At 38.3% G+C, this 19,623-nt stretch overlaps 1 protein-coding gene across 2 annotated transcripts in view; it reads right to left on the reverse strand.

The window, feature by feature from the left end:
* LOC105219129 (uncharacterized) overlaps positions 1–961 on the reverse strand; it is a 64,719-nt gene extending 63,758 nt beyond the window's left edge. The window contains exon 1 of one of the 2 annotated variants that reach the window (XM_054234504.1): positions 762–961. The gene's annotated coding sequence lies outside the window, so the exon portion shown is untranslated. The remainder of the gene's footprint in view (positions 1–761) is intronic. The other variant, XM_029044796.2, reaches the window with a different exon arrangement.
* Between the last annotated feature and the right edge of the window lie 18,662 nt (positions 962–19,623).

The following is a 19,623-nucleotide window of genomic DNA, read 5'->3' on the forward strand; positions in this document are numbered from 1 at the left end:
TTAAAATAGTCAAATTTCGGTTGATACTTTGAACGATTTGATATCAATTCCACCTGCCATTTGTCAATTCACTTCAACTAAAGATGAACTCATCTCGAATGTTTATCCGAACATTGACCAAAATTATCGTAACTCCGCTTGGTTGAGTGCACGCGCAATTTTAGCTGCCAAAAATACCGATGCCGATGACTTAAACTATACGAGCGTAGGTCATTCCCATCATTAAAGCACATTGACAAAGGACACAATTCCGCAGTGCCCACCCACTGGATGGATTAAAAACGCTAATATTTAGCCAACGCTTAGAAAAATGATTTCGCATTGCGTAAATATGCCGTTACAATACGAGGTAAACACATCAGCATTGTGGTTAACTTCATACACCGAACCCATTCAAGCATTCACATGTCTATACATGCCTATGATGCTCATGTATTTGAATTACAGTACGTGTGCGGAGCTAATTGATATGTTAATTTGGGGAAATTTCGGCGAACGAATAGGGGAGATGCGGACGTCACCAACATACTAACACCAACGGCTGGACACGATGGTCGCTGAAGAGGACGCTGAGTGAGTGTGACTGGACACTTTCAGAGATAATCAGATTATGCGAAGCACTTTTAGCTTTGAACTTGAACTGGGTTCGTGCTGCGAAAATATCGCACAGCCCTCTCGGCAAAATGCGAATAAGCGAACCAACCGCACGCACAAAATGTTTAAACACTTGGTCACTCTCCAACACACACACACACACATACCCTTCGGCCAGAAAATACTGGCTCGACGAGGCCGCTTTTACTCATTCGATGCTCAGCAGTATTTACATGCACTGCAACGCGGTTCACATAAATATACATATAGACTGGTGCAATTCACGGCGAAAATATTAAACACGCTTAACTGTATCCTCCTAGCGACGAACAACGTATCCTTAGAGAAACCGAAACTGAACTGAAACGACTGTCCATAAGCTTGCTATGCGACGGGCCCATAGGCACGCTTTCACCATCTTTACCACAACTGTCTCATCAATGCTATGTTGAGTTTGCGCTTTGAGAACCTTTTGGCTTCGCATCGGGCGCTGAGAGTAGGACATGTCATTTGGTAAACTGTGATAGTATGCCGACAATACTTTGTTTACGCTTCGCTATCGTTGAAAAGCTAAATCCTCCGTTAGTTGAGAAATAACTTGCCGTAGCAATGGATCTATCAGCTATTTAGGGATGCGGCAAAAGTCCAACATAACGATGTTTCGAATTAAAATAAAATTTAGTAGTTGAGCTGTAGTAAACATAGTTGGATTCTGAAATAATAAAAAGGAATATCCCTGAGAAGAGTAAATGTAGCTACAATATGTCTACGTATGCACTAGTTTATTTCTCCTTTTTTTGTTAGTTTTTGCCTTTTATTAAAAATAAATTTGAAACGAAACGACTATTGTCAAATTCACTTTACTTTTGTAGCAAACTTCCTTTATCCGTGTTTTCGTGTTTTCATTTGTAATGATTTACAAAATGATACCGAATATTTTAACCTGGTCATTCGTTAGAAGATTTAAAAATAATACCTCTTCTTCTTTTTTATTAGCGTAGACACCGCGAACGCTCTATAGCCAGGTTAACAACAACGTTAATTTAATTAATTTATTATTCTTTTTGGCTGTTTGGTGCCAATTGCTGATACCAAGTGCAGCCATGTCCTTCTCCACCTGGTCTTTCCAACGGAGTGGAGGTCTTCCTCTTCGGCTTCCACCATTGGGTACTCGATCGAACACTTTCAAAGCTGGAGTGTTTTCGTCCAATCGGACAAAATGATCTAGCCAGCGTAGCTACTGTCTTTTTATTCGCAGAACTATGCCAATGTCGTCGTATTGCTCATACAGCTCATCGTTCCATCGTCTGCGGTATTCGACATTGCCAATGTTCAAAGGCCCATAAATATTGCGCAAAACCTTTCTCTCGAAAACTCCTAGTGCCGTCTCATCGGATGTTGGCATCTTCCATGCTTCTGCACCAAAAAGCCGGACGGGAACAATGAGCGACTTATAGAGTTTGGTTTTTCTTCGTGGAGAGAGGACTTTACTTTTCATTCGCCTACTCAGTCCAAAGTAGCACCTGACGATAAGAGTGATTCTATGTTGGATTTCGAGGCTGGCATTTTTGGTGTTGTTGATACTAGTTCCATGATATACGAAATTATCTATAACAAAAACAAAAATAAAGGTATGACTGTCCACAGTGACGTGGGAGCCCAGACACGAATGACATGAGATATTTCGCCTTGTCCTCATTCACCTTATTCGCATCCTTATTCTTTGTGGAAAAAGCAGAACTAACGCCCGGTCGTTGATCATTATTATCATAAGTAGTAAACGAACACAGTAGAAGGCGCCACTTCATCATGGCTTACTAAATGTGCAAAATAAGTGTCAATTTTAGTATCCATCTTCGTTTGGTCGATTCAATTTCTAAGACTTCTACAAGCATTTACAAATATCAAATGTGAGAACCCTTACATTAGCCCCTTTATATCTAATTTTCTTTTGAGCTAATATTCCACCTTAGATGTTTACTAAGTACTTAAATTGTTTACATATGTACGTGTATAGAAACCAGGAAAGCTATGCGAACTTACCTCAAGGTCAGTGTTATAAATGAGAACAATGTACTTGTTAGAATTGTGAAATTTATTACTAATGCTAGTTTTTAATTGATTTTAAAATTGTCCTAAATTGTTCAAAAAGTATCCTCTTTATTTGTCCATCAGGTAATTTAAGAGACCCATTGAGAAGATCTTAGTATTTGCTTATAGTTTTAATATTTTCCATTAAGACTCAATTTTTTAATCGGAATTTTGGATCGTTTTAAGCAAACAAATAAAGTTCTTACTTGTTGGATCAATACGCTTTGGTGGAAACTTCAGGTATTGAATTTGACAAAACTATAAAATTGAATTTTGTAAAGGCACAAAGCAACCGAAATGGGGAGAAATTCCGTATAGCAAACAATGGGTTCGACTACAATACGCAATTGCAATTGCCACGAAGGAAAGGCAGAAGGTGCGCAAAATAACATGTGTGGGTTGGGACGGTTATGGATGTAAGTATGTACATAGAAAGAATTCGGGACTCATAAAATAAATCATGAAGGAAAAGGTAAAATTGAAAGCGGAATTGACAGCCATTATTCGCGCAAGGGAATAAGTTTATACAACATTGGATGGTGGAACTGACGTCACAGGTCTCCTGGGAAGACATGTCAAAAACAGCCTGTTACACAACAACGCACGAGCGAATATTTCAAGTAACACAAACATAAGACTTACATCGATATATGCATATGTACATACATACAAATGTAGGTAACTCTTACCCCGCAACGAAATGTGACCAAGTCGCAAACTAACTAACTAACTGTTCGAGTCAGATATATACTAGTCTCACTCTGGTCATAGATGGTAACAAATTATGGTCCAATTATGACACACAACCTTAGTTTCTATACTCTCGCAACAAAATTGGTAAGAGAGTATAATAGTTTTATTCACATAACGGTTGGATGTAACACCAAAAACTAAACGAGTTAAATATGTACATATATATATATATATATATATATATGTACATATGTACATATGTACATATATACAGTTTTGGCTGTGAGCCCAAACTGATGCAGCAACGAAATAAAAAATCGCTTAGTAAAAAATCATGTTTATATTTCGAAATTAAAAACTTTTACTAATTTATTGATTAGATACATCTTGTAAATAAAAAAAGCCAAAAATATTGAAATATTTTCTTGTTAAAACGTTAAATAAAAACATGTTCGTAAACTGAAATACAAGTTCACAGCCAAATTATGCACAAATGTTTACCGTTAGAGCGACAGCTTGGCGCGAATTTTCGAATGCAAAGTAAATAATGTTATAAATGTGAGCTATCCTGGAATAATAATTAATACTTTTTAACATTTTAGTGTTTCTATTTGTAAAGTATATTTCAAAATGTGCCGCCAAACAAGTTTTGAAGTGCGCGAGTTAGTCCTAATTATAATAAAGACGGAAACGGTCAGCGCAAAGTCGCGTGTATGGTGAAACTGACTCAAGGAACTGTTCAGCATATCATTGAACGTTATGTTTTTAAAAACGTTTGGCAAATAAAAAAATAACGGCTTAACCATAGATCAATGCTAAAACTCGAAGTGCAAGGTTGCAAGCGAACAGTTATACAAGCTTGAAAGCTTCTAGAATACCGTTATTTTTGCAGATGAGAGTAATTTCAACGTGTTTTGTCGGATATAAAAATATATGTATGGCGAAAAGCATTTGCCGAGCTACAACCCGTAGTACCTTAAAACATGGTGGAGGGAATGGTATGGGGATACATGTCGTCTCTTGGTGTCAATAATTTGGAATTCACGATTGTACTACGTACAAGAGTGTATATCTAAACATTTTGAAACGAAATTTGCTACAAAATGCCGCGAAATTAAATACTTTTAATAACTTTTGGTACTATCATGATAAAGATCCGAAGCACAAATTCGGAGTTGTGCAAAGTTTGGCCAATTGGGAAATGTCCAGCGCAGTCTTCAGATTTGAATGCAATAGAGAATCTGTGGTGGGTTTTGGAACGAGACATGCGAAAATACTAAATTGGAAATAGAGACGACTTGAAAAACGCCATGCAAACACAACGGAATAAAATTTCTACAAATTATAACAAACAAGTAAGTAAGGGCTAAGTTCGGGTGTAACCGAACATTTTATACTCTCGCAATTTATTTATTTAACTTTATTTATACTATATAATACACAATATGACGAATATGTCGGTCATATATATTGTATAAAGTCCATTGAAAGTTGGAAACCATAATATTAGGTTAGAAGCACCGAAGTCCTCGTGTTCGATATATAGGGTCTTGACAACCTATGGTCCGATTTCGGTGATTTTTAGAATGGGGCTGCCACACTATAAACGTAGTATTTGTGCAAAGTTCTGCATCGATATCTTCACTAGTGCTTACTTATATATTGTAAAGTAAACGATTCAGATCCACTTCAAAGTTCTGGTATATAGGAAGTAGGCGTGGTTGTGAAGCGATTTGGCCAATTTTCACAACATATCATTGGGATGTAAGGAAACTATTACAAACCAAGTTTCATTGAAATCGGTCGAGTAGTTCCTGAGATATGGTTTTTGACCCATAAGTGGGCGACGCCATGCCCATTTTCCATTTTGTAAAAAAATCTGAGTGCAGCTTTCATCTGACATTTCTTATGTGAAATTTAGTGTTTCTGACGTTTTTCGTTAATGAGTTAACCAACTTTTAGTAATTTTCAACCTAACTTTTGTATGGGAGGTGGGCGTGGTTATTATCCGATTTCTTTCATTTTTGGACTGTATTAGAAAGTGGCTAAAAAAAACGACCGCAGAAAGTTTGGTTTATATAGGTTTGGTTTTGGTTTGCGAGATATGTACAAAAAACTTAGTAGGGGGCGGGGTCACGCCCACTTCCCCAAAAAAATTACATCCAAATATGCCCCTTCAAAGTACGATCCTTCATACCAAATTTTATTTCCATAGCTTTATTTATGGCTTAGTTATGGCACTTTATGTGTTTTCGGTTTTCGCCACTTTTTGTCCGTCCGTCTGTGCAAGCTGTAACTTGAGTAAAAATTAAGATATCTTAACGAAACTTGGAACACGTATTCCTTTCCTGAGGAGGTTGCTTTCGAAAATGGGCAAAATCGGACCATTCGGCCCACAAAATGGCGAAAACCAAAAACCTATAAAGTGTCATAACTAAGCCAAAAATAAAGTTATAAAAGCGAAATTTGGAATAAAGGATCGCACTAGGAATGGGCATATTTGGATGTAATTTTTTTGGGAAAGTGGGCGTGGCCTCGCTCCCATATCGGTTATTTGTATATATCTCGCAAACCAATAAAGCTATATAAACCAAACTTTCTGCAGTCGGTTCTCCTACGTACCCCACCACACACCATAACAAGTAAGGAAGAACTAAGTTCGGGTGTAACCGAACATTTTATACTCTCGCAATTTATTTATTGAACTTTATTTATATTAATAAAACACAATTTGACCCACATATTCATCATATATAGTGCATAAAGTCCATTGAAAGTTGGAAACCATAATATTAGGTTAGAAGCACCGAGGTCCTCGTGTTCGATATATGGGGCCTTAAAAATCTATGGTCCGATTTCGGCGATTTTTAGAATGGGGCTGCCACACTATTAACATTGTATTTATGCAAAGTTCTGCACCGATATCTTCACTAGTGCTTACTTTATATATTGTAAAGTAAACGATTCAGATTGTCTTGAAAGTTCTGGTATATAGGAAGTAGGCGTGGTTGTAAAGCGATTTGGCCTATTTTCACAACATATCATTGGGATGTAAGGGAACTATTACAAACCAAGTTTCATTGAAATCGGTCGAGTAGTTCCTGAGATATGGTTTTAAACCCATAAGTGGGCGACGCCACTCCCTTTTTCCATTTTGTAAAAAAATCTCAGTGCAGCTTCCTTCTGCCATTTCTTATGTAAAATTTGGTGTTTCTGACGTTTTTCGTTAGTGAGTTAACCCACTTTTAGTAATTTTCAACCTAACCTTTGTATGGGAGGTGGGCGTGGTTATTATCCGATTTCTTTCATTTTTGGACTGAATAAGGAAATGGCTAAAAGAAACGACTGCAGAAAGTTTGGTTTATATAGCTTTATTGGCTTGCAAGACATATACAAAAAACATATTTGGGGGCGGGGTCACGCCAAAAAAATTACATCCAAATGTGCCCCTCCCTAATGGGATCCTATTTTCCAAATTTCATTTTCATAACTTTATTTATGGCTTAGTTATGACACTGTATAGATTTTCGGTTTCCACCATTTTGTGGGCGATTTTGCCCATTTTCGAAAGCAACCTCCTCAGGGTGCCAAGGAACATGTGTTCCAAGTTTCATTAAGATATCTTATTATATATGAACTCGGATAATAACCACGCTCATCTCCCATACGAAGGTTAGGTTGAAAATTACTAAAAGTGGGTTAACTCACTAACGAAAAACGTCAGAAACATTAAATTTCACAAAAATAATAGTAGAAGGAAGCTGCACTCAGATTTTTTTACAAAATGGAAAATGAGCGTGGCATCGCTCACTTATGCGTCAAAAACCATATCTCAGGAACTACTCGACAGATTTCAATGAAATTCGGAATATAATACAGTCGACTCTCGTTAATTCGAAACTGGAGGGACTCTTGAAATATTACGAATTATCGAGTGTTTGAAATATCAAATGGTTCGAAATTTGTGAGAGAAAATAATAAAACTTCGAATTATTAAGTGTTGGTTAATTTTTATTTATTAATATAAAAATGACAAGAATTACGAGGTACATTCATGTACATACATGTATTCGTAATGTGAATTAATTATTCTTTCGAAAGAATTTTGTTATACTGGTTTGCTTTAAAGCACAATTCTGCTGCACACTGCTCAATAACTTTTTTTAAGAGAAAAAGTGCCTGAAATGTTTTTTCATCACTTTCGTTTTGTAGACAGAAGCTTTGTAAGGTATCAAATGAGGATCTTGCTTTCTTAACAGACACCTGTGCCAAAGGTTCCGATGTATCGTCCTCATCTTCATCGTTACTTTGCGTATCTGTCGCAGATAAAATTTCGCCATCGGTTAGTGAACCTGAGACAGCAACATTTTCATCCACTTGAACAAAATCAGAAAAACTCACACCGCTGATGTCAACTAATGGTTCTATTGCTGGTTCTTCATCATCTATAAGTATGGGCTCGAGCTCTTCGTCTGCTATAGGTGGTGGTTTGGTTCCAAGGACGCCATTCACTGGAAGGGAGTCAATGAAGGTGTTGTTATCTCCACCGTGAATGGCGTTTACAGCGTGTCTAAAACTGTTTGCGTCCGCAGTCTGGTCGGTATATGGATGGAGTTCGTCGACGTGTTGTAGGAATAATTTCTTGATGCACCTAGGGGGCGGTTCTGCTTCCAGCAAGTGACTACATGTGTGATTTCTACGAAAACACCCAAGTAGAATCTGCTTGGTAAGCAGTTCATTATGCTCCTTAATAGGCAGCATAATGGCCTCACTGTTGACAACCTGTTGCTGTTCGGAATGCACTGTTCTGGCACGTCTGTAGCTTCCTCTGCTGCGTGTCACTGCATCCAGGCGACCATACCGGTGCTGCGTCATTTACGACCGGCCGGCCGATAGCCTTGTAAGTGGCCAGCAACGTTCCTTTGTCCTTAGGTGCTACCGGCTAACGACTTGACGATTTTGTTGCGGCTCTGAACTTTAGTGACTATCGCAGTCGTGTGTGGAGTGAAAATCTTGGGATTATTTACTGTCGGCATTCGATGGCACACCGACATGAATGCTAAGCTTTAGTCTGTACTCCTTCGTCCAATTGGTAAAAAGGGTCGCCGTGGATTTAGTGGGTGCGAGTGCCAGGCTCCTCGCAGAGAAGAAGCGAGAAAGTTCGGGGAGGTAGCTGTTCACTTTCAAACGCATGTCATCGATGCCAGTGCCCGACGTCATTATCGTACAATCATCTGCGTAGGAGGTAACAGAAATTCCCTCTGGTGGTTGAGGAAGTTTGGAGATATAGAAATTAAACAGTAACGGGGAGAGGACACCGCCCTGTGGAGCCCCTTGTTTAATTATACTCTCGCAACAAAAGTTGCTAAAGAGAGTATTATAGTTTTGTCCACATAACGGTTGTTTGTAAGTCCTAAAACTAAAAGAGTAGATTTGAAATCCGGATGTCTGTCCGTCTGTGCAAGTTGTAACTTGGCACAAATGTTCCTTGGCACCATAAGAAGATCAAGTTCTAAAATGGGCAGAATCGGACCATTGCCACGCCCACAAAATGGCGAAAACCAAAAACACATAAAGTGTCATAATTAAGCCATTAATGAAAATATAAAAGTAAAATTTGGAATAAAGGATCGCACTAGGAGGGGGCATATTTGGATGTAATTTTTTTGGGGAAGTGGGCGTGGCCCACCCTACAAATCTGTTATTTGTATTTAACTCGCAAACTAATAAAACTATATAAACCAAACTTTCTGCAGTCGGTTCTCTTACATACCCCACCACACACCATGAAAATAATTGAAATCGGATAATAACCACGCCCACCTCCCATACAAAGGTTAGGTTGAAAATTACTAAAAGTGGGATAACTAACTAACGAAAAACGTCAGAAACACTAAATTTTGCAGAAGAAATAGCAGAAGGGAGCTGTACTCAGACAAAATGGAAAATGGGCGTGGCGTCGCCCACTTATGGGTCAAAAAGCATATCTCAGGAACTACTCGACCGATTTCAATGAAACTTGGTATATAATATTTTCTTGACATTCTGACAACACGGATGAAAAATGGAAATCGGTTCACAAGCACGTCAACTTCCCATATAACTCAATTTTGATTCGTTAAGTTTATAATATATACATAAGGAACCGATGAAGATAGCGGAATAAATCTTTACACAAATGCTGTATATCATTTGTGGCTTCACTTATGGAAAAATTTTCGAAATCGGATTATAACTTTTCAAGGCCCGGATATCTACATGAAGAAATGTAAATGAAATTTCACAACTTGTCATAATAACTTTTCCCAGTTAAAAGAAGAAGTTTTTATACTCTCGCAACAAAAGTTGCTAAGAGAGTATTATAGTTTTGTCCACATAACGGTTGTTTGTAAGTCCTAAAACTAAACGAGTTAAATATAGGGTTATATATACCAAAGTGATCAGGGTGACGAGTAAAGTTCAAATCCGGATGTCTGTCTGTCCGTCCGTCCGTCTGTCCGTCCGTGCAAGCTGTAACTTGAGTAAATATTGAGATATCTTAATGAAACTTGGAACACGTGTTCCTTGGTACCATAAGAAGGTTAAGTGCGAAGATGGGCGGAATCGGACCACTGCCACGCCCACAAAATGGCGATAACCAAAAACACATAAAGAGCTATAACTAAGCCATAAATAAAGTTATTAAAATAAAAATTGGAACATAGGATTAGGAAGGGGCACATTTGAATGTAATTTTTTTGGAAAAATGGGCGTGACCCCTCCCCCAAATATGTTTTTTGTATATATCTTGCAAACCAACAAAGCTATATAAACCAAACTTTTTGCAGTCGTTTCTTTTAGCCGTGTCCTTATACAGTCCAAAAATGAAAGAAAACGTATAATAACCACGCCCACCTCCCATGCAAAGGTTAGGTTGAAAATGACTAAAAGTACGTTAACTCACTAACGAAAAACGTCAGAAACACAAAATTTCACATAAATGATAACAGAAGGAAGCTGCACTCAGATCTTTTTACAAAATGGAAAATGGGCGTGGCATCGCCCACTTATGGGTAAAAAACCATATCTCAGGAACTACTCGACAGATTTCAATGAAATTCGGTATATAATATTTTCTTGACACCCTGATGACATGTGTGGAAAATGGATGAAATCGGTTCATAACCACGAATACTTTCTTTATAACTCAATTTTGAATTCCATCTGAATCCTTCACTTTATAATATATACATTAGGAATCAATGATGATAGCGAAATATATAACTTTACACAAATACAGTATATGAACTGTGGCATCACTTGTGAAAAAATTGTCGAAAACGGACTATAACTTTTCCAAGGCCCCAGATATCGAACATGTTGAACTCAGCGCCTAAGGTTAAATTTTAACCGAAAATATGGGTAAATCTCTCAGCTAATTTAATGTTATTCAGAGGAAATTGTTTTCTTCCAATGGTGTGTCTCTGTTCCAAAAATTATTAAAATCGGGTCACAACATCTCTAAGCTCCCATATACCTAATTATAGGTTTTTCAAAAATTCGTTGGGCTTTATTACGCATATATGTATAGGTTAATATGTGATATATCTTAGCAAAATTAAGTGAGCGTATAGTCTTGGATATAGTGTACCTTGCTGGTGAAATTGAATGTAATCGGTTCATGAATTACCTCAGCCCTCATATCTATATATGACGATTTTCGTTATTCTATTAAACTTTATGCCGAATTTATGGGTAAATTTGTGCGTTTCTTCAATAAATTGCGAGAGTATAAAATGTTCTGTTACACCCGAACTTAGCCTTTCCTTACTTGTTTTCCTAAGTTTCGATGTTTTACCTCGAAATAATACCGATGATTGTCGACCGCTCAGGTAGTTCATAATCCATCTCTTCAGCCCCGGAGAAAATGTTGTTTGTTCGATGTCTTCTAGGAAAGATTACAGGACTTCAAGTGCTCTACCCATTTTGTCCGCTTATAGTTATTTACCAGTTGTCGAATCTCCAAATTGAGATCCCTTATGCGGGGATCACAGGGATCGACCTGGCGTAAGGAGTCACGCTCATTTGCTAAAACTGCCGCTTCAGCCGGGAAATTAGGGCGCATGTTAGAAATTCTTCCGGCTGGTATGAAGCGAGCAGTAGCATCGGTGATCTCCTTGCGGAATTGACGTTCGCCAACGATTACGTCCGTAAGAATGGGAAGAGCGGCGAAGGCATTCTCGGTGAATTCCGTGAAGCCGTTCCAGTTAGCTTTATTAAAGTTAACATAGGTGCGGTTGTCCGCAGGAATAAAGTCGGGAGGTTTTTCAATCGAGATAATTATGGGCAGGTGGTCTGATGCAAGAGTTAGCATAGGTCGCCATGTTATGCTGTTTATCAGACCACCGCTAGCAATGGTGATGTCTGGCGAGTTGCTGCAAGTGCTCATAATTCTGGTCGGGGCTTCGTCATTCATTGTGCAGAATGTCGAATCGTCTATCTGTTCTGCCAGCTCCATCCCTCTCCGATCATTTGACAGGCAAGAATGCGCGTTAAAGTCGCCAAGTACAAGTCGGTTTTCAACACGAAGTAGCGCACTAATATTCGGGTGATATCCTGTTGGCCAACTTGTAACTGGGGGGATGTATATATTAAATATTTCGAGCTCGACATCGCCTGACCGGACAGCTATACCCTGACATTCTAGGATAGTGTCCCTGCGGCCGATGTCACCTTCGATAAGACGATATTGCACGGTGTTGTGTAATATGAATGCTAGGCCACCACCACTATACCGCTCGCGAATTTTACGTAAAACGTTGAAACCTGCACAACTCAGAAGATCTGAGTGGCTGTTTAACTTGGTTTCTTGGACCGCAGCTATTGATATGCCTTCCCGACTCATAAAATCAGCTATCTCCTCGATCTTGCTCTGGAGCCCGTTGCAATTGAATTGTAAGAGTCGGGTGTGTCTTGGTGTTGCTGTCGTGACCCTGGGAGTGAGGGAGTGACGTAGTGGAGTTTGTTGCAGCTGTGTTAACCGCAAAGGAAAATGTCCCACTTCGGTGTTGTTTGGCGACTACGATGTTGTTGGTTGCGGGGGCAGACTCCTATTACAGCATGGGGCAACGTACGATACACTCCACTCACGTGTGGTGCGCAGGCCGGAACACGTCGGAAAATGACACTAGCCAGTGCAGGAATTGCATCTGACTGAGGTCATATTCTGACGTATTACGGCCTGACACCCGGAACAGACTGGGCGAGGGACCAGGAGTTGCCTTGAGGTCCTCCCACGAGGATTGGAGCGGGATGAAGGTTGGGGGGGGGACTGGGACTGGGAGTCATGCTGTGTACTTGAGCTCCTGGGGGCCGTAGGGGCCCTAAGTTGACCACTCCCTGAGGGTGGCGGCGCGTTGCGCGAACTATGTGCAAGTTGCACTGCCGTAGAAGCAACAGTCGCAGTATTGCGTTGACAGCATGGGGCCACATAACGTGTGGTCCACACCCTATGAGTCTTAAGGCCTGAACAGGTCTTAAGATGGCTCCATCCATTGCATGTGTTGCACCTAACCGAGGTAGAATTTGGATGGAGCCTTTTAGCGCATACGCAGCAGAAAAATACCTTAGGCCCTGGGTTGGACTTGATGCCAGCCCGGAGTAAGAGGATATGGACCAACCCTGATGCAAGGCGTTGCTCCAATGACGTACAACTAGACTTAATACTAATCGATCCAAACAGGGTTAGATCTCCGAAAAGGCAGCCCTTGACCGGATAAAATCCGGGTCAACTCCGGTGGGGTAGAACCGGCTGCGTTCCTGGTCGAAAAGTTCGATTTATGGAAGGAAATTTGTATGAAATTTTACTTCTATTGCCATTTCAAGAGTTCGAGTTATGGAGAACTTCGAGTTATAGAAATTCGAGTTAGGGAAGGAAATTTGTATAAAATTTGGCTTCTAAACGCTATTGCCAATTCAAGTGTTCGAGTTATGGAGATCTTCGTCTTATAGAAGGTTTGAGTTATGGAAGTTCCACTGTATCTTGATGAATCTGGGTACACGTGTTTCTTGGCACCATAGGAAGGTTGCCTTCGTAGATGGGCGAAATTGGACCACTCCCACGCCTACAAAATGACGAAAACCGAAAACACCTAAAGTGTCATAACTAAGCCATAAATAAAGTTACGAAGGTTAATTTGGTACAAAGGATCACACTATGAAGAGGCATATTTGGTTGTAATTTTTTTGAGGAAGTGGGCGTGAGCCCGCCCCTACAATTTTTCTACATATCTCGTAAATTACAAAAGCTATATCAACCAAACTCTCTAGAGTCGTTTCTTTTAGTTTTTACCTTAAACAATCCCAAAATGGAGGAAATTGGATTATAACCACGCCTATCTCCCACACTTTAATTCAGTATGAAAAAATACACGAAACCTCAAAAACACGCTTGGCTCCGCCCTTTTATGGGTCAAAAACTATATCTCAGAAACTACTCGACTAATTTCAATGAAATTCGATTCGTAATATTTGGCATCCCAATGATATGTTATGAAAATAGGCCAAATCGGTTCACAACCACACTTACTACCTATATATCAGAACTGTGAAGTCAATCTGAATCGTTTACTTTACAATATATAAAGAAAGAACTAAGGCCCCATATATCCAACATGAGGACCTCAGTGCTTGTAATAAATTTATTACTTACTGTTTATTAATTACTGCTAGTGTCTAGTCAACGAACGAATATTTCTGTGATTAGAGCGGTGCTCACAGAAGGGTAATGGATTGGTACCGCGTTGTCGTTGTTATTTATTAATGATTGCTATAAAGGTCGGACATAATGAAGACGTAATACTCGTATTGTAATGTTCTATGTTTACTACATTATAAGCCCAAGAAACTCAAATTACATTTAAGATGAAGAATATGTGTTCAAAAAGGCAACACCTACTGCAGTGTAGATGTAACAATCTTGCGTATTTGTTCAAAATGAAATACCTAAAATTGAATATTTTTATATTCTCGCAACATATTGCACATAGTGTAAAAGTTTCATACAACTAACGGTTGTTTGTAGCATCTTCCTTGTATTCCTTGGCACTCAAAGGAGCAAAAAAATACAAAGTACTTTAACAAACATATTAATTGTTCAAAACTCATGTTTACTACAAAATATCCCCTGAGGAAAGAAATTTATGGTTTAAATAATTTTTAAAGTAGGAATGGCCCTGTCACCTTATAATCTAAATCACATACATACATATGTCTCAAAATGACAAAAACTACGCAATCGATTGGTCACTTCTCTGCTCGCTATCTTTGGGCGCTGCTCGCTTGTCAAACATTTTACATATAAAAGCAACAACAAAGTTATACAGGGTATGCGGATACCTCTTTAAAAATTCTATCGCCGCTTGCTGAGTGCTAAAAATTTTTGTTTTACATATGTAGACTATTCATAATGGTTAAAACGACTCAACGGACAAATTTTTGACAAAAATGACAATACAAATATATATTTTTGTTGTTTTTACTTTAAAATACATTGTAATTTATTAAATAAAACATAATAGCGCTCTCACAGAGCCAAATTAAATGATCAATTACAATTTTGATTGAGTAACCTGTTTTTGCCCTTCACACTGCTGGCTACTCGATAACCGATCAGCTGTTATACATTTTTGTTTTTGCTTTTCATAAGAAGCTGGTAAGTTTCATCAGCTGATTGCTATTTTTAGCAGCGACAGCTACCGTAGTGTAGCGTGAATAACAACTCGCAGAAAAAGAACGTACAGTGGAACTTCTCTAACTCGAATCACCATAATCCACAAAAAAAACTTCGAGTTATATAATTTTCATTACTACATACAATTTTTCAAAAAGCGGTAAAATATAGAATTATACACAGTTTTATGTATAATATAATAATGTATCGCATAAAGTTTTATGTAAATAAATACGTTAAAATACGTTTTCCGTAATTTTATTTTTTGTAGTTTGCGATTGTTTGGCTCTTGACTTCTGTATCCCATTCCTTTGTTACAGATTTATGCAATTAATAAGTGCAATATTATATTTTTTGTTCGCCTCCATACGATGAACAGGAAATCTTTTAAATTTCTGGTTCAATAGTAAAATTTTAAATGGTCGAAAAGTTCGATTTATGAACGAAATTTGTATGAAAGTTGCTTGCTGCTGATGTTTCCTAGAAGAAGACGAGTTGGAATTATCTCAACACTTCCTTATGGAATGCCCCGCCTATGCGAGATAGAGACTAAAATTTCTGTGATCTCACTTTTTTGAACATCTTTCGAATTAGCGAATTTAGAAGTAAAAAACTTATGCAGCTTTGTAGTAGGTTCACTGCGCTATTAGGTTTTTTACTGACTTCCCAAAGGACTATCGTAGTCTATGCAAGTCTATTCCTCCTTTTCCCTGGTGGAGAATGCAAGTCGGGCCAGCACTGAACATTTTTATGTGGATAAAAAGCTATGTGGAGCATATGCTTTTATGCTAAAATAGTCGCGTAATTGGCTTTATAAACGGAGTCTTCATTTATAATAATCAAAAAATCAAAACAAAAATATTTGTGACACAATGCCGAAATTCGAATATAGGTTTTCATTCACACGAAATTCAAGATACGAAATTTTCTTTCGTGTTGAAATAAAAAATCATCATACAAAAAACAGAAATGTGTGAATTTTTTCATTCGGAATATTGTTTCAAATGAAATTTAAAATAAGGCTGATTATTAAATTTCGAGGTGATTCTTTTACAAATTCTTATACATTAACAACATTACAAATGAATTAAAGTTTCCTATTTAAAATATTTGTATATTAATTTATTTTATTATATCATATTTATTTCTTAAAAACTGTCATAAGAACTGTTTTGGCGTTTTAATATCATTATGCCATAAAATAAGATAATAAGAAATAGCTAAGTCTGAAAATCGTTTAAAACAGGGAGGCTAATACTGACATGATGGTTATGTACCGTTTCATAAGTAATAGCATAAACATGGGAAAGAAAATGCCCAATCAATTTGTGTACCTGTGGAGTGGTGGAGTAGTTGAGTAAAATATCCGAAGTTAACATCAGGTCGTCTCCTTTGATATCATTAATGTAGACTCTGAACATTATGAAATAAAATTTGAAGTGCTGATGTTCGAGAAAGCATAAAATTGAAGCATGAATTGAATTGTATCATAAAATACAATTTCAAACAATGAATAGACCTACTGCCGTAGTAGTTCGACTGCAAGCGACTATTACGTTGTCAAATATCTCCGCCTTTTTGAAATATATGCTCGTATCTGGCAATACTATACATATACAACACGTCGCTATGCATGATTAGTTTGGATATTGTTTGGATAGTTAGCAGTGGCCAAGCCGGGATTGGCGGCCCACAAGGGTGTAGTGTTCCACCAGGACAACGCCAGATCACACACTTCGTTGATGAATCGTCAGAAGCTACGGGAGCTCGGATCCACCACATAGCCCGGACATAGTGCAAAGTGATTACCACCTGTTCCTCTCTATGGCGAACGCCCTTGGTGGTGTAAGGTTGAACTCAAAAGCGACTTGTGAAAAGAGGCTGTCCGAGTACTTCGCAGGGGGGGATTATGAAATTGCCGTCTAGATGAAAACAAATTATCGAACGAAACGTCGCATATTTGAACAAAATCCGATCACTGTAACATTTTTTATAAAGCATTGAAAAAAGATAAAAAGATCGGAAGGATGATATTTGAGAACCTAATATATCGAAGTTCTAGGCATTCTGGGTCGAGTATGAACTACAACTTTATTATATGTGGGCCCCTGACTTTTGTGAATAGTTATTCCTTCAGCTGGGACAACTGGAAATTTATTTCTTTCAATTAAAATTTGCTCACTTCTTTTATATTGAAAGGATCTAATAACTTTTTCAATTGGGGCTAAAAACTTTCGCTAGGGTGAGGTTCTTTTGATCGTGCTATCAAACCAACAGAAGGTTACAAGAATTTAATCCAAAGAATTAATGAGAAATTACAATGAAAATTAATTTACATCAGTTGTCCAGTTGCCCCATTAATTAAGCCATCACTCGTGTTTATATTCACGGTTACCATGTACTTTGCAGTGGTTTTCAGTGTCAACTCATAAGGAAGTCCCTGCGTTTAAACTGTTTTGAAAAGTGTAACTCTTTCCAAAATATTCTCTTGTTGATTACCTATACCCATTCCTCTTATAGAGTCTTTGGCAATTGAAGAAATAGCTTCAGTTAGAATTCGACCGAGCTTAAGAGCATTGAAATTATTCATATCTTCGTTTGACCAAAATAAATGGAGCGCATCATCGGGAACTTCTTCAGAATTAACAACCCGAGTTTGAATTAATGATATATATGATGAAATATCATCATTTGTCATCGTGCCAGATGCCTTGCGGCTTAACGCTATGGCAAAAGCCTGATCCTCCCGTTGTCTCATAATTTCTCTTAATTCAAAATATTTGAATAACTCCCACAAAGGGGAACCAACTAAAGTGCTGTAGACATCATTCGGATTAGAAGAAAATATCCCCCTATCTCCAATTTTCATTTTCTACATTTTGTACAGTTTCTTCCAAGTCTATTTCATTATAAAAAGTTTGTAAGACATTTTCAAGCTCTATTTGCTCAAAATATACTACTATTACCCAACCATAATTAATAAGTAGCATTAAAATGTGGACGATTTTCTTCTAATAATGGTTTTGAATTTTTGTATACATATACATACATACATACATTTTGTCAACTAATCCTTTGTATAATGCAAATTGATACAAAAAATCTAATTTGACATGAAATTTCTACAATAAAGGTTTAGTTTTTTTATGAATTTTCTTTTACATTGTTATTATAAGATATGTACATATCTAGTTACATATGTAGTTATTATACTCTCGCAACAAAGTTGCTACGAGAGTATTATAGTTTTGTCCACATAACGGTTGGTTGTAAGTCCTAAAACTAAACGTGTTAGATATAGGGTTATATGTATCAAAATGATCAGGGTGACGATAAAAGCTCAAATCCGGATGTCTGTCTGTCCGTCCATCTGTCCGTCCATCCGTGCAAGCTGTTACTTGAGTAAAAATTGAGATATCTTGATGAAACTTGGAACACGTGTTCCTTGGCACCATAAGAAGGTTAAGTTCGAAAATGGGCGTAATCGGAGCACTGCCACGCCCACAAAATGGCGAAAACCCAAAACACTTAAAGCACCATAACTAAGCTATAAATAAAGCTATGGTAGTAAAATTTGGTATGAAGGATCGCACTAGGAAGGGGCATATGTGGATGTAATTTTTTTGGGGAAGTAGGCGTGGCCCCTCCCCCTACTAAGTTTTTTGTACATATCTCGCAAACTACTAAAGGTATATCAAGGAAACTTTCTAGAGCTGTTTCTTTTAGGTACTACCTTATCTTCTTCTTCTTCTTGACTGGCGTAGACACCGCTTACGCGGTTATAGCCGAGTCCAAAACAGCGCGCCACGCATCTCTCCTTCTGGCAGTTTGGCGCCAATTGGTTATTCCAAGCGAAGCCAGGTCCCTCTTCACCTGGTCCTTCCATCGGAGTGGAGGTCTCCCTCTTCCTCTGCTTCCACCAGCGGGTACTGCATCGAATACTTTCAGAGCTGGAGCACCTTCATCCATTCGAACAACATGTCCTAGCGAGCGTAGCCGCTGTTTTATTATTCGCTGGACTATGTCTATGTCGTCGAATAACACATACAGCTCATCGTTCCATCGTCTGCGGTATTCGCCGTTGCCAATTCTTAAGGGACCATAAATTTTCCGCAAAACCTTTCTCTCGAAAACTCCTAGTGCCGTCTCATCGGATGTTGACATCGTCCACGCTTCTGCACCGTAAAGTAGGACGGGAATGATGAGAGACTTGTAGAGTTTGGTTTTTGTTCGTCGAGAGAGGACTTTACTTTTCAATTGCCTACTTAGTCCATAGTAGCACCTGTTGGCAAGAGTGATTCTGCGTTGGATTTCCAGGCTGACATTGTTATTGCTGTTAATGCTGGTTCCCAGGTAGACGAAATTATCTACAACTTCAAAGTTATGACTGTCAACAGTGACGTGGGAGCCAAGACGCGAATGCGCTGACTGTTTGTTTGACGACAGGAGATATTTCGTCTTGTCCTCGTTCACCACCAGACCCATACGTTTCGCTTCCTTATCCAGTCTGGAGAAAGCAGAACTAAAGGCGCGGG

This window comes from Zeugodacus cucurbitae, chromosome 6, assembly GCF_028554725.1.
Source record: "Zeugodacus cucurbitae isolate PBARC_wt_2022May chromosome 6, idZeuCucr1.2, whole genome shotgun sequence".
NCBI lineage: Eukaryota > Metazoa > Arthropoda > Insecta > Diptera > Tephritidae > Zeugodacus > Zeugodacus cucurbitae.